This window comes from Mya arenaria, chromosome 7, assembly GCF_026914265.1.
Source record: "Mya arenaria isolate MELC-2E11 chromosome 7, ASM2691426v1".
NCBI lineage: Eukaryota > Metazoa > Mollusca > Bivalvia > Myida > Myidae > Mya > Mya arenaria.
In genome coordinates this window covers 25,308,925-25,319,284 of record NC_069128.1, presented here as the reverse complement: position 1 = coordinate 25,319,284, position 10,360 = coordinate 25,308,925, and the positions used below count along the sequence as shown (strand labels likewise).

The 10,360-nt window shown below is 33.0% G+C and overlaps 1 long non-coding RNA gene across 1 annotated transcript; it reads left to right on the top strand.

Moving 5' to 3' along the window:
• Positions 1 to 6,065: 6,065 nt before the first annotated feature.
• Positions 6,066 to 9,239, top strand: LOC128241926 (uncharacterized). The gene is made up of 3 exons (XR_008262526.1): positions 6,066 to 6,133; positions 7,504 to 7,605; positions 8,002 to 9,239. It is a non-coding gene; the product is annotated as an uncharacterized LOC128241926 (long non-coding RNA).
• Positions 9,240 to 10,360: the final 1,121 nt, after the last annotated feature.

Genomic DNA, 10,360 nt, shown 5'->3' with positions numbered 1-10,360 from the left:
TACAATAAATTAATAAAAAAATAAATAAACTAACATCCTCAAACCCTTTGATCAATTAGTAGAATCTCAATTTCAAATGTGCGCAAGATTCAAACATTAACTCGATAAGACACTGGAACGAGTAAATTAATCAACAGAGTCGGTATTCATATTTTAAAACCATACCCAGCAGACACAAGCACGCTGAAACAACTTAGAGGTTGAGTTTGAACGCTGAAACACCGTTGCAGTTTCAACGTTCATCTGTTAATGGTATTCTAAATAAAAGTAACATAAACATTAACCTTAGCCCACCGCCCCCCCCCCCAATCAAATTCTACATCAAAAATCAATCAATTAATCGTTCGTCATTTTGTTTTAACGGCTTTACTGCAGTTTTCAGTTTTGCAGCTTGCCAATAACTTGACTACGATTTCATTAAATTTCAAAAAAAATAGTTCCGTAGTAAATTTATCCCGCCAAATAGTAGTATTGCGCTTAATGACATGACCGAGGTATCAAACAAAAGAACATGATTTCTTTGGGAACTACCATCGTACTTTATACAGAATTAAAATGGAATGGATAGACGTCAGACATTGTAAAGGAATGAAGTGGTTATGTTTGGAGTTATGTATAGAGAGAGTCCGCACGTTATATGTTGTACTATGCTATATTCTATGACAACTGCCAGGATGTTAATGTAGTGGCATGATCTGTCTGGTTCTTGGCATAGCAATACTGAATATATTCTTCAAGGAATTTGACAACTTAAATACGATGTACAAAGTAACATATGCGCACCGGCATTTTTACATTTCATGTTGTTTTGAGTCAACTGTTCCATATGTTGATCAACACGTCAAGTTGCATTTTCACAGAAGAACAAATACTGTATGCTTAGATCCCTATTGCGAAAACCCATTTAATAAAGCGTTGAATGCCTGCTCCGTTTTGTTAGTATAGCCATGTAAAAATGCATGCTCATGAACTCCTTCGCCAATACATTTATACTTTTAATGCTGATACTCAATTAAATCGAAACCATGGAGAACCAGACACTTGAAATACGCATTTTATATGCGGACTACCCAAATAATGACATATATTGAGTAAAACTCAATTGCATATTAAACCTTATCTGGAACTTTGATCTCAAAAACAATGCACTGCCACGGATAAAGCATTTAGGCATTTCTTAGTCAATTCTTCTCTACACTTCAAAAAATAGGCATATTTAATTGACTATCATGGTATGCCGGCATAACCAAATGCATCCAACAAAATGCATTGGAAATAATTATAAAGTTTATTTTTATGGTCTTTTTCTACAATAACAGAATCCTCGTGCAGATTTCTTCTGGATTGAATCACCCATATACTATGTATTCCCTACATGTTTTGATGTATCGTATATTGTCCTCTAGTTCTGGCTTCCATTACTTTAATGTTGATATTTATTTTTTTGATGTTTACTACATATTAAAGTTATGGCGTAACGCCCATACCAAAGTCAACCAGAATCAACTGAGTATGATGATGCAATTGAATGACTCTGCAATCACATGACCATGATGACGTCGATGGATTCAATTTTTAGCATCGGCTTCACATTGTTCATTTAGTTGAAACCAATTGCAGTAAGGTTGAAAATATCTTTTGTTAAGAAAAAAAAATTAATTTATTCCAAATTTGTTATATTTCTAATTATTCAAAATAGAAAAATAACAGCAAAATAAACACTACACTTGTGAGGTCAAATGAAGGTCACGTGGGTATTTTCTGAACATGTTGTTATCACGTGATTTAATTTGAACACAACTATGACCTAGTTAAGGAATGTTTATAATCGGATTTATTATAAAGATAAATCAACTATTAAAAAAGCGTTTTATGGTTTTCAAAATATGTTTGTCAACTACATTTTACCTCATTTACCTGAGAATAAAGTTATTTTTGCAGTACAATGCATACAAGTGAAATAACAGCGTGACATAAAAATGTCACGAATTCTGGTAGGGTTTGGATACGACGTTCTCAACAGCGAACGCGCCCCAAACGGTAATATATTACGTGTTCGTTGAAGTTCTTTAGCTAATTGTCCTCAACCTACGACACATGTTGACAAAATGAAGATATTTATATCTGTGGTTTATAAATGTGCACATACAACATGCTTAAGACTCTGGGCTAAAATAACTGAGACAAACCGCAAAATCTTCACACACTTTCCGTTCCATTCGGCATATCATGACTATACTTACGAATTGTTGATGGTCGAAAAGCATGTCGACGCTTTTAGCGCTTTGTTTTTGATTGTAAAGGTGTATAATATGCATTTAGTAATGGTTTAAGGTTGTAAGTGGGTATTAAAATGAATGGTTTGATTCGAATCAATCGCATAACCATTTATTTTGTGAAAGTACATACTCACAATATATTCAAAACCTGTCAAGATAGAGCCGATTTAAGGTTATTTCAAACATGAAACTGTACTAAATAATGAATAACAATCACCGAAAAAAATCACTGATTTCATTACAAACAATTTTGTTTGATATCTTGCCCCATATAAACATTTATTGATATCTTTCATACGATCCAAAAATCCTTTTTTTCCGAGTTTTACCGAGTTTTCCGGGCTAATTTCCGGGAAAAAGACCTGTCAAAAACCGATGACCTAGATTCCATTTTCGAACGATAATTTCTAGATTCCCGGTCGCGAGAATTCCAGGTGTACACACAGATACATACCTGCCCGAAACCGATGACCAAGATTTCATTTTTAACCGATAGTTTCTAGATTCTCGGCAGTGAGTGTTCCAAAATGTATACACAGATACATGTATTTATTTTAATTAAGTAACAGTTCATTTTTGTATTTTGCTGTTTTTAATGCATTATGTAACTCCTCGATATTTAACTTTTGCATTTCGAATGATTTTAATTGCGTTATTACGCAAAACGTCTGCTAATTCGCACTATTTTTAACCGCCAAACTAATTTATGAATATTCAGAACAGCGCTACTTTAGCAAGCTTCTCATGCAGAACGCAGCTTCGTAGCTGTAAAAGCAGATTGATAATGTAAATTGGGTTGTTGACCACCACAGTTAAATAAACGCTGGGATTTTCACTAATGCGCACATTAATTCGTCAAATGTTATAAATGTTATGTCGATCTGCCGATGGTAGATTCCGATAAACGGTTATAATAGTGTGTATTCTAGCGGCATACAGCCAAAAAACTTGCACACCAAGTTTGCTGCGTTGTCGTCGAATTTCCTGCTCATGATTAATATAGTTCAAAGTGAAATGCACGAGTTCCATTGTTTCATTTGTATTCTAGCCGACTAACAATGTTAAAGTTACTGCATTTTCTACCCGAGCTATTGATTTTTTAGGCTGTAGGCCGCTAGGCATGGAGACTTTTATAACCGTACCTCGGAAATTGAATCGGCAGATTGACATAACCTTTTTAACTCTTGGCGAATCAATGCGCGCACGGGCGTATCAACCCCAGCGCGGTTAGAACTAAGGTGGTCACCGACATAATTTACAGCTACGGACTGCGTTCTGTATATTAATTAGCTTCGTATAAAATGCGCTGTAATGAGTTTTCAATCTATGTAATGCCGTTAATATAGTTCGAATAAGCTGCGTTTTGCGTAATATAACGCAATTGAAATTATACAAAAAGCAATTTTTTTGATATCGGCGAGTTACAGAACGCAATATGAAAAGTAGAATCCGCAAATAGTTTCAAAATGAACGCGTAACGTTCGATATCTCATGGCTCGATATCCTCGTTGGCTCGAACCAAATTAAAAGGACCGAATTTTATTTTCTCTTTGTTCATATAAATTGCGATCGGATGGCTCGATATCTTGAAGGTCGATATTTCTCCAGGCTCGAAGTCGTTTTCGCGGTCCCAAACAAGAATTTCACACTTTGATTTGTTTGCTTGGGTCGATGTCATTTTCGCGGGTTCAGTTAAGAATCTCACACCTTGATTGGCATCATTTAGCACAAGGCCTTAATCGATTAAAATTGTTTGACTGATATTATAATTATTATCGAATTTAAATGTTTTAACAGTTTGAATAAACATGCCATCACTTATCGAGGACCGATAATATCTTCATGTACATTGTAGTTAAGAATAGAATGTGGATCATCGCATTCGGACAGGTTTATTCCCGGAAATAAACTCTGAGAAGTCGTTAAAACCAGGATAAAATATGGATCGTATTATGATGCAATTAAATGCTAATTAGGCGTAAAATATAAATTCATATCGTTTTTAATGAAATTATAATACTTAATTTAATCCTACAATCAGTTATTTGGTGACTTTAGTTCATTCATATAGTATATTTTCTATGTTTTAAATTGCCTAAATCGGCTTTTACTTGACATTGTTTTTATTGAGATTGTTAGTGTTTACTTGTGTTTGTAAAACGTGTGTCGCATAAAACCATTCTCTTGTGTAAGTACATACTAACAACCTTTTATCCATTACTAAATTAATATTATTCACTTTTACCATTCAAATCAAATCGCGTTGACAGGCTATCGACCTGCTACAATTTGTGTCATAGTCATGTTATGCCGAATGCAACGGAAAGTAATTTCAGTCCAATATCTTGAGCATGTAGCATATTGCATATGCATATTTAAATAAACACTGATATACATCTGTTCATTTTGTCCACGAGTGACATATGTTGAGGGCATTATTAAGATGCATGTACATCAAACATACAGGGAATAAATTGTAGGTGAGTGATGCGATCCAAAGGTATTTGGCGTTGTAGAAAGAAGCCTTAGACATAAACCTAATTAATATATCCAATGCATTTTGTTGGGATGCATTTGGTTAAGCTGGCATACCCTTGTAGTACATTAAATACGCCTAAGTCAAGTTTGAGGAGTAGAGTAGAATTTACTAAAACATCCTTAATGCTTTATCCGTGGCAGTGCATTGTTCATGAAACCAAAGCTCCAGATAAGTTTTTATATGATATTGAGAATTACTCCATACCTTATACGTAACTATTTGGCGTATTCCACATTTCAAGTGATTTATACTTCATGATTTTATTGAGAATCAACATTAAACTCTAAAAGTTTTCGCAAAGGAAATTATGAGCGAGCATTTACTATATTTAGATGTTTATGTTAAGGTAATAGCCATGTAATACAACTCGGGGAAACATCGGATAACATCGACACATGTCGCCATTCACCGTAACAGATCGTTACGAACATCGTACGTACTCAGCCTATACCGGATGTTTCTATTTTTATTCACGGAGGGTATTTTCTCGCTATTATTATAATGTTATTGGAATTTCATAGATGGCGGAGCCGAGACAAACCCGGTCGTTTTAAGAAACATTATTCATCAGGAAAAATCATTAAAAGTTTTAATAGACCACAATCATACGAAAACATGTTATTGCGATGCCAGGAATTGTGGAAAGCAAGTGTAATGCCGATAGGCACATTTATCGGCCGAAAAACTTGGATAAAAGTAGGTGGAGAATCAATGAAGTTGTTTTTTTAGTTTTTGGATAATGCGGTTTGCGAGCTGAAGAAGGGATTTGTAGGTTATTTATATGTCAGGTGTTAAAATCATGACTCTTGCCATCAACCATGTTTCCTATAGAAAATCACACACATCTAGTAAAGAAAAGGGCATGCCATGCTGCACATACAAAACTTGGTAAAGGTAATTATTTTATGTGTATTCAGTTGCTATTTAAAATGGAGTTACGTTAAACATATTATGTATGAATAATTGAAATAAACTATCAATAAATGAACGCCAAATTATTGATGTATAATACAAAATAGGCTATTATTGAAATGCAGGCCATTGTACAATGTAAATTGCACTTTGTTCATTGTATGACTTTTTAGCTGTTTAAACAATTTTTAGCTGTTTAAACAATATGTTTGATTGTAAATACAAACATGTAAACAGCAGCCTTGACATAGCCATATGAATGCTTTTTTATCTAGTGAAACAAACTGCATTCCCTTTTTCAAATATTTTCAGCAAGATGGTTTGGGTGGATTCGGCTAGATCAACCACATGTTGTCAACTTTAAATGTCTCTCAAAAGCAGTACGTCTGGAGAGTATATACCAGTAAATATACAATTTGATTTATTTGACGCGTATGTGCTCCCTATGCTCAAATACTGCTCAGAGTTATGGGGCTTTGCTGTAGCTGAAAATCTGGAATGACTACACAAAAAGTTCCTTAAACAGATTTTAAATGTCAAAATAACGACTAATAATTTGTCGTTATATGGAGAAACGGGACGCTTTCCATTAATAATGAACAGAAAAGTGAAAATAGCCAAATATTGGTTTAAACTCATGAACAGTTTTAATTCAAATTGTATATTGTATGAGACATATCGTATGCTTTTAGACGAATGTGAAAAAGGCCATGTAAATTGGTTAACCAAAGTAAAACTATTATTACAATCGGCCGGTTTTAATGAAATTTGGCTGTTTAGAGACTCAGTGCTTAATATACCATCTTTTATAAGCCAGTTAAAATTAAGACTGAAATATACCTATATAACACAATGGAATTAAGGTGTTAATAGCTCAACAAGTCTTACTCTATTTCGTGCAGTGAAATCCACTTTTTGAAATGTCTTGCTACCTGAACATTGTTGACAATGTCAAACACAGACATGCCTTAAGCAAATTAAGATTATCCTCTCACAGGCTTAAAATAGAAGAAGGCCGTTATAGGAACATTCCCCGACATGAAAGGAGATTTGATGTATGTTCATTGAATGACATTGAAGATGAATATCATTTTGTACTGATATGTGATAGATATAAACACTTAAGAGATCATTATATACCTAGTTATTATCGAACACGACCTTGTATGTTAAAATTTATTACTATTCTTAACTCTTAGAAAAAGTCGTTGTTACACAAACTGGCTATATTTACTATTAAGGCAAATCAGATCAGAGACAATATGATTAATATTACAGCGTAACTCAAACTGGATGTTATTGCTCTCTTCTTGTTGTTTCATTTTGTTTGTATTCATGTTATTTTTTTATCCTGTTGTGCATGCTATGATGATTGTTTTGATGACCATAAGCTGTATATGCTTTTATCTAAATAAATATTCTGTTCTGTTTAAACATTAAGCCGGTCCATATTGTAGCCTGCAGGCAGTTAAAAGGCCAGCGGGATCATTAAATTTTGTTGAAAAGTGTAGCAGCCAAGTTGACCCGTAAAGAAGCAAATGAGGCTTTTGTGTCTGAGATTAAGTTAAGTTCTTAAAAAGTATTCATAAAGAATTAAGTTTTCTGCTTTTAAGTTGTTATCAATGATTTAAACGATTTTCTACACTTGATCTGTTTTTTTCAGAAGTAGAATTTCATTAAAATTTATCTTTCAAATTGTGCAGAAGTTGAGGGTTTTATTGTTCTTAAGTATGATTTGTTATAACTCATATTGACAAAATAATTTCTTCTTAGTGATGTTGCTGATGAGGAATCTGCAACAACCATGAAAACCATGGATGGACATGTTGAAGACTTCCGAGTTGGTAAATTGCCAGATTAATCATCTTATACAAGGTATTAATTGTATTTAGCACATGAATATAGTATTTTATCATGTAACTATTACATATTTGACACAATAATGGAAAATCATAGTACTAATGCATCACAATTGAAGTCAATATAAGCCAGTGACAGTGCCATCAGGACCCCTCCTATGTCAACTTTGGCCTAGAAACATTATCATTAAATAATGTTCTTTAATCATACCAACATTGGCATTTTATTGTCAACGCCTTGTGTCTTTGTCATTAGCATCTACATCATATTATTGTCATATTGTCCTTCCATTTTCTGCAAGTGCCTATGTTAAACAACTGTTATTTGGTAAGAATTTTAAAAAGGCATATCATCAAAAGCCTTTACCCAATGACTAATGAAAATTAAACATTGTGCAACCTTATATTTCAGTACACAAATGCCTCATATTACTCAACTGACTGCTGTTGAACTTTCCTCTGAACAAACATTCAACTACATTCGGCCGAAGATTTCAATCTCAGACAGTGCTTAGCAGGTGACAGGTATAACCATGGTCAGTGACAAGGAAATGATAGTGAATGGTAAACCTGTGACCCCAAGCTCATAGAGATCAGCCTCGACTTACTTCTTAAACTAACTCAAAAAGGCAGTTATTGTTGCCCACAATGGGAGGCGTTTTGATTTTCCTGCAATAATTTCAGCATATACTTGTGTTTGTCAGTGTGATTCTTTTGAAACAAAAAAATGTGAAAAGTTTTATGTTTGTTTCAAAAGTTAACAATGATTATGTTGATAAAAATGCCCTAGAAAATAGTCTCCTAGCAAAAGCTGCACACTACAATTTTTATCTAGTAAAGAATGTGCTAAGAACATGCCAAGATTATTAAGATTTGTTGCGTTTGTTTGATGAAAACAGCAACTGCGGAAAACTGGGTCTGGGCTGAATGTTCAACATTTAAAGAAAATATATTGACGCTCTGGTCAAGATGGACTTTAAGTACACTTACATGGAAAAGCTCTGAAGGACAAACATGCATAACAAATGACAAAAGAACTCTGGAAGCTGTTGTTCCAAAATTTGAACACTTTTTTGGAAAAAAGGAAAATGTGTGAAATTGATGTTCAAATATATGCATAGTTAATGCTTAAAAACATGAATACCACTGTTGAGGAGATAATTGCATGAAACTTTCATATTTATTGTTCTCATGTTAAAGAAAAGACATGTCAATAACTAAAAAAATGACTCTTGTGAGTTTTGTTCCATGTTCATGTATTATTTGAATTTATCTCCATATTGCTTGGCTGCTGTATTTCTGTGCGGTAAAAGTATTCATTCCAACGTATGATAGTTTTTATTCCACCAGTTTGGTTTAAATATTGTTATCTGATTTAATTTAATGAGTAAAATGCATTTATTTGGAAGAAAACACATAATACTTATAATAAACTAAGATTAACACTATGTAACAAAAATAAAAGTGATTTTTTAGCTTTTTTATTGGCTGTAAACTGTACGGTTACTTGACATTTCTTTTTCAAAACTACATGGTAAACTATCATAAATTGTCTTTTAAATTGTTCTATAGACATTATGGAAAATATTTCAAATGATTTCACCAGCTGTTCTTATATTTAACTATATTTTTAGGAATTTAGTAAAATTGCTGTAAATTTTAAAACATCAGAAACTGCTATGTTCCGAAAAATTCGAAGATCAGTCAAAGATTTTTTGTTAAACTATTTTTTAAAATACAATTTTCATTGAAACTTTTTATCCCTGTAATCTTATGTTTATCTTACAAGGAAATATTGGCTTTGTGTCTTAATATCTGATTTTGAAATAATAATTGAAATAAATAAAAAAAAATGTACGTGTTGAACTGTGTCACATGGCTAATACCTTAATAAGTATGCTTTACAATTACATGACTATACTCACAAAACGTTGCAGGCCGAAAGCCATTAAACGCGTTAAGCGCTTTGATTTAATCATGAGATTAGAGTATATATAACTGTTGTGGATTAGTGAGTCGCTAACGTATTTTAAGAGAATACCGTGGTAACTCAAATCAATTGGCACATGTTTCACGATAAAATCTGCTTATGTTACAATATGTAAATATGATACATGCTAGAACATATAGCGTTTCAATTTCACATTTATATATTAAGAGGGTATGTCGGTTCCTTCTTATGCAGGTAACAGAAATAGCATGACAATATAATACATCAATATCCATCAATTATAAAGTAATTGAGCTGGAACTTTTGTTTTATTTTAGGAACAGCGACTTTGATTTTTTTTCAACACAATGAGTGTAATTTTAAGAAAAAAACAACGATTTGTCTATATAATCAACAACGACCCGGATCATGACACTTTCAAGCAAAATACCCGTATTTTATAGTGAGCATATTGATTCAATGAAAGTTAAATCTTTAATTGAGTGAACATGGCATTTAGCAATAGTTTATCCGATATGACCCATACTCAAACTAAACTTATAAATCATGTGGAAACATCCTTCTTATCAAGTTTCATGTTTGTCAGATAAAGTTTATCCCTGTTATTTTATTATCAGAATGTTTCTTTAATTTGACCAAGTGACCTTTTTTTTACCTTAAAAATAATATCTGAAGATGTCTATAAACCACAGATACAGGACTGCTGGCAAAAGATCATATCGCATTTTTCCATATTTACGTTCGAAAATCTGCCATGTCTTAAAGCTAACGTTTTAAGAAATAAAATTTTCGGCAGTTTTCAATTGAGATATGTGATATT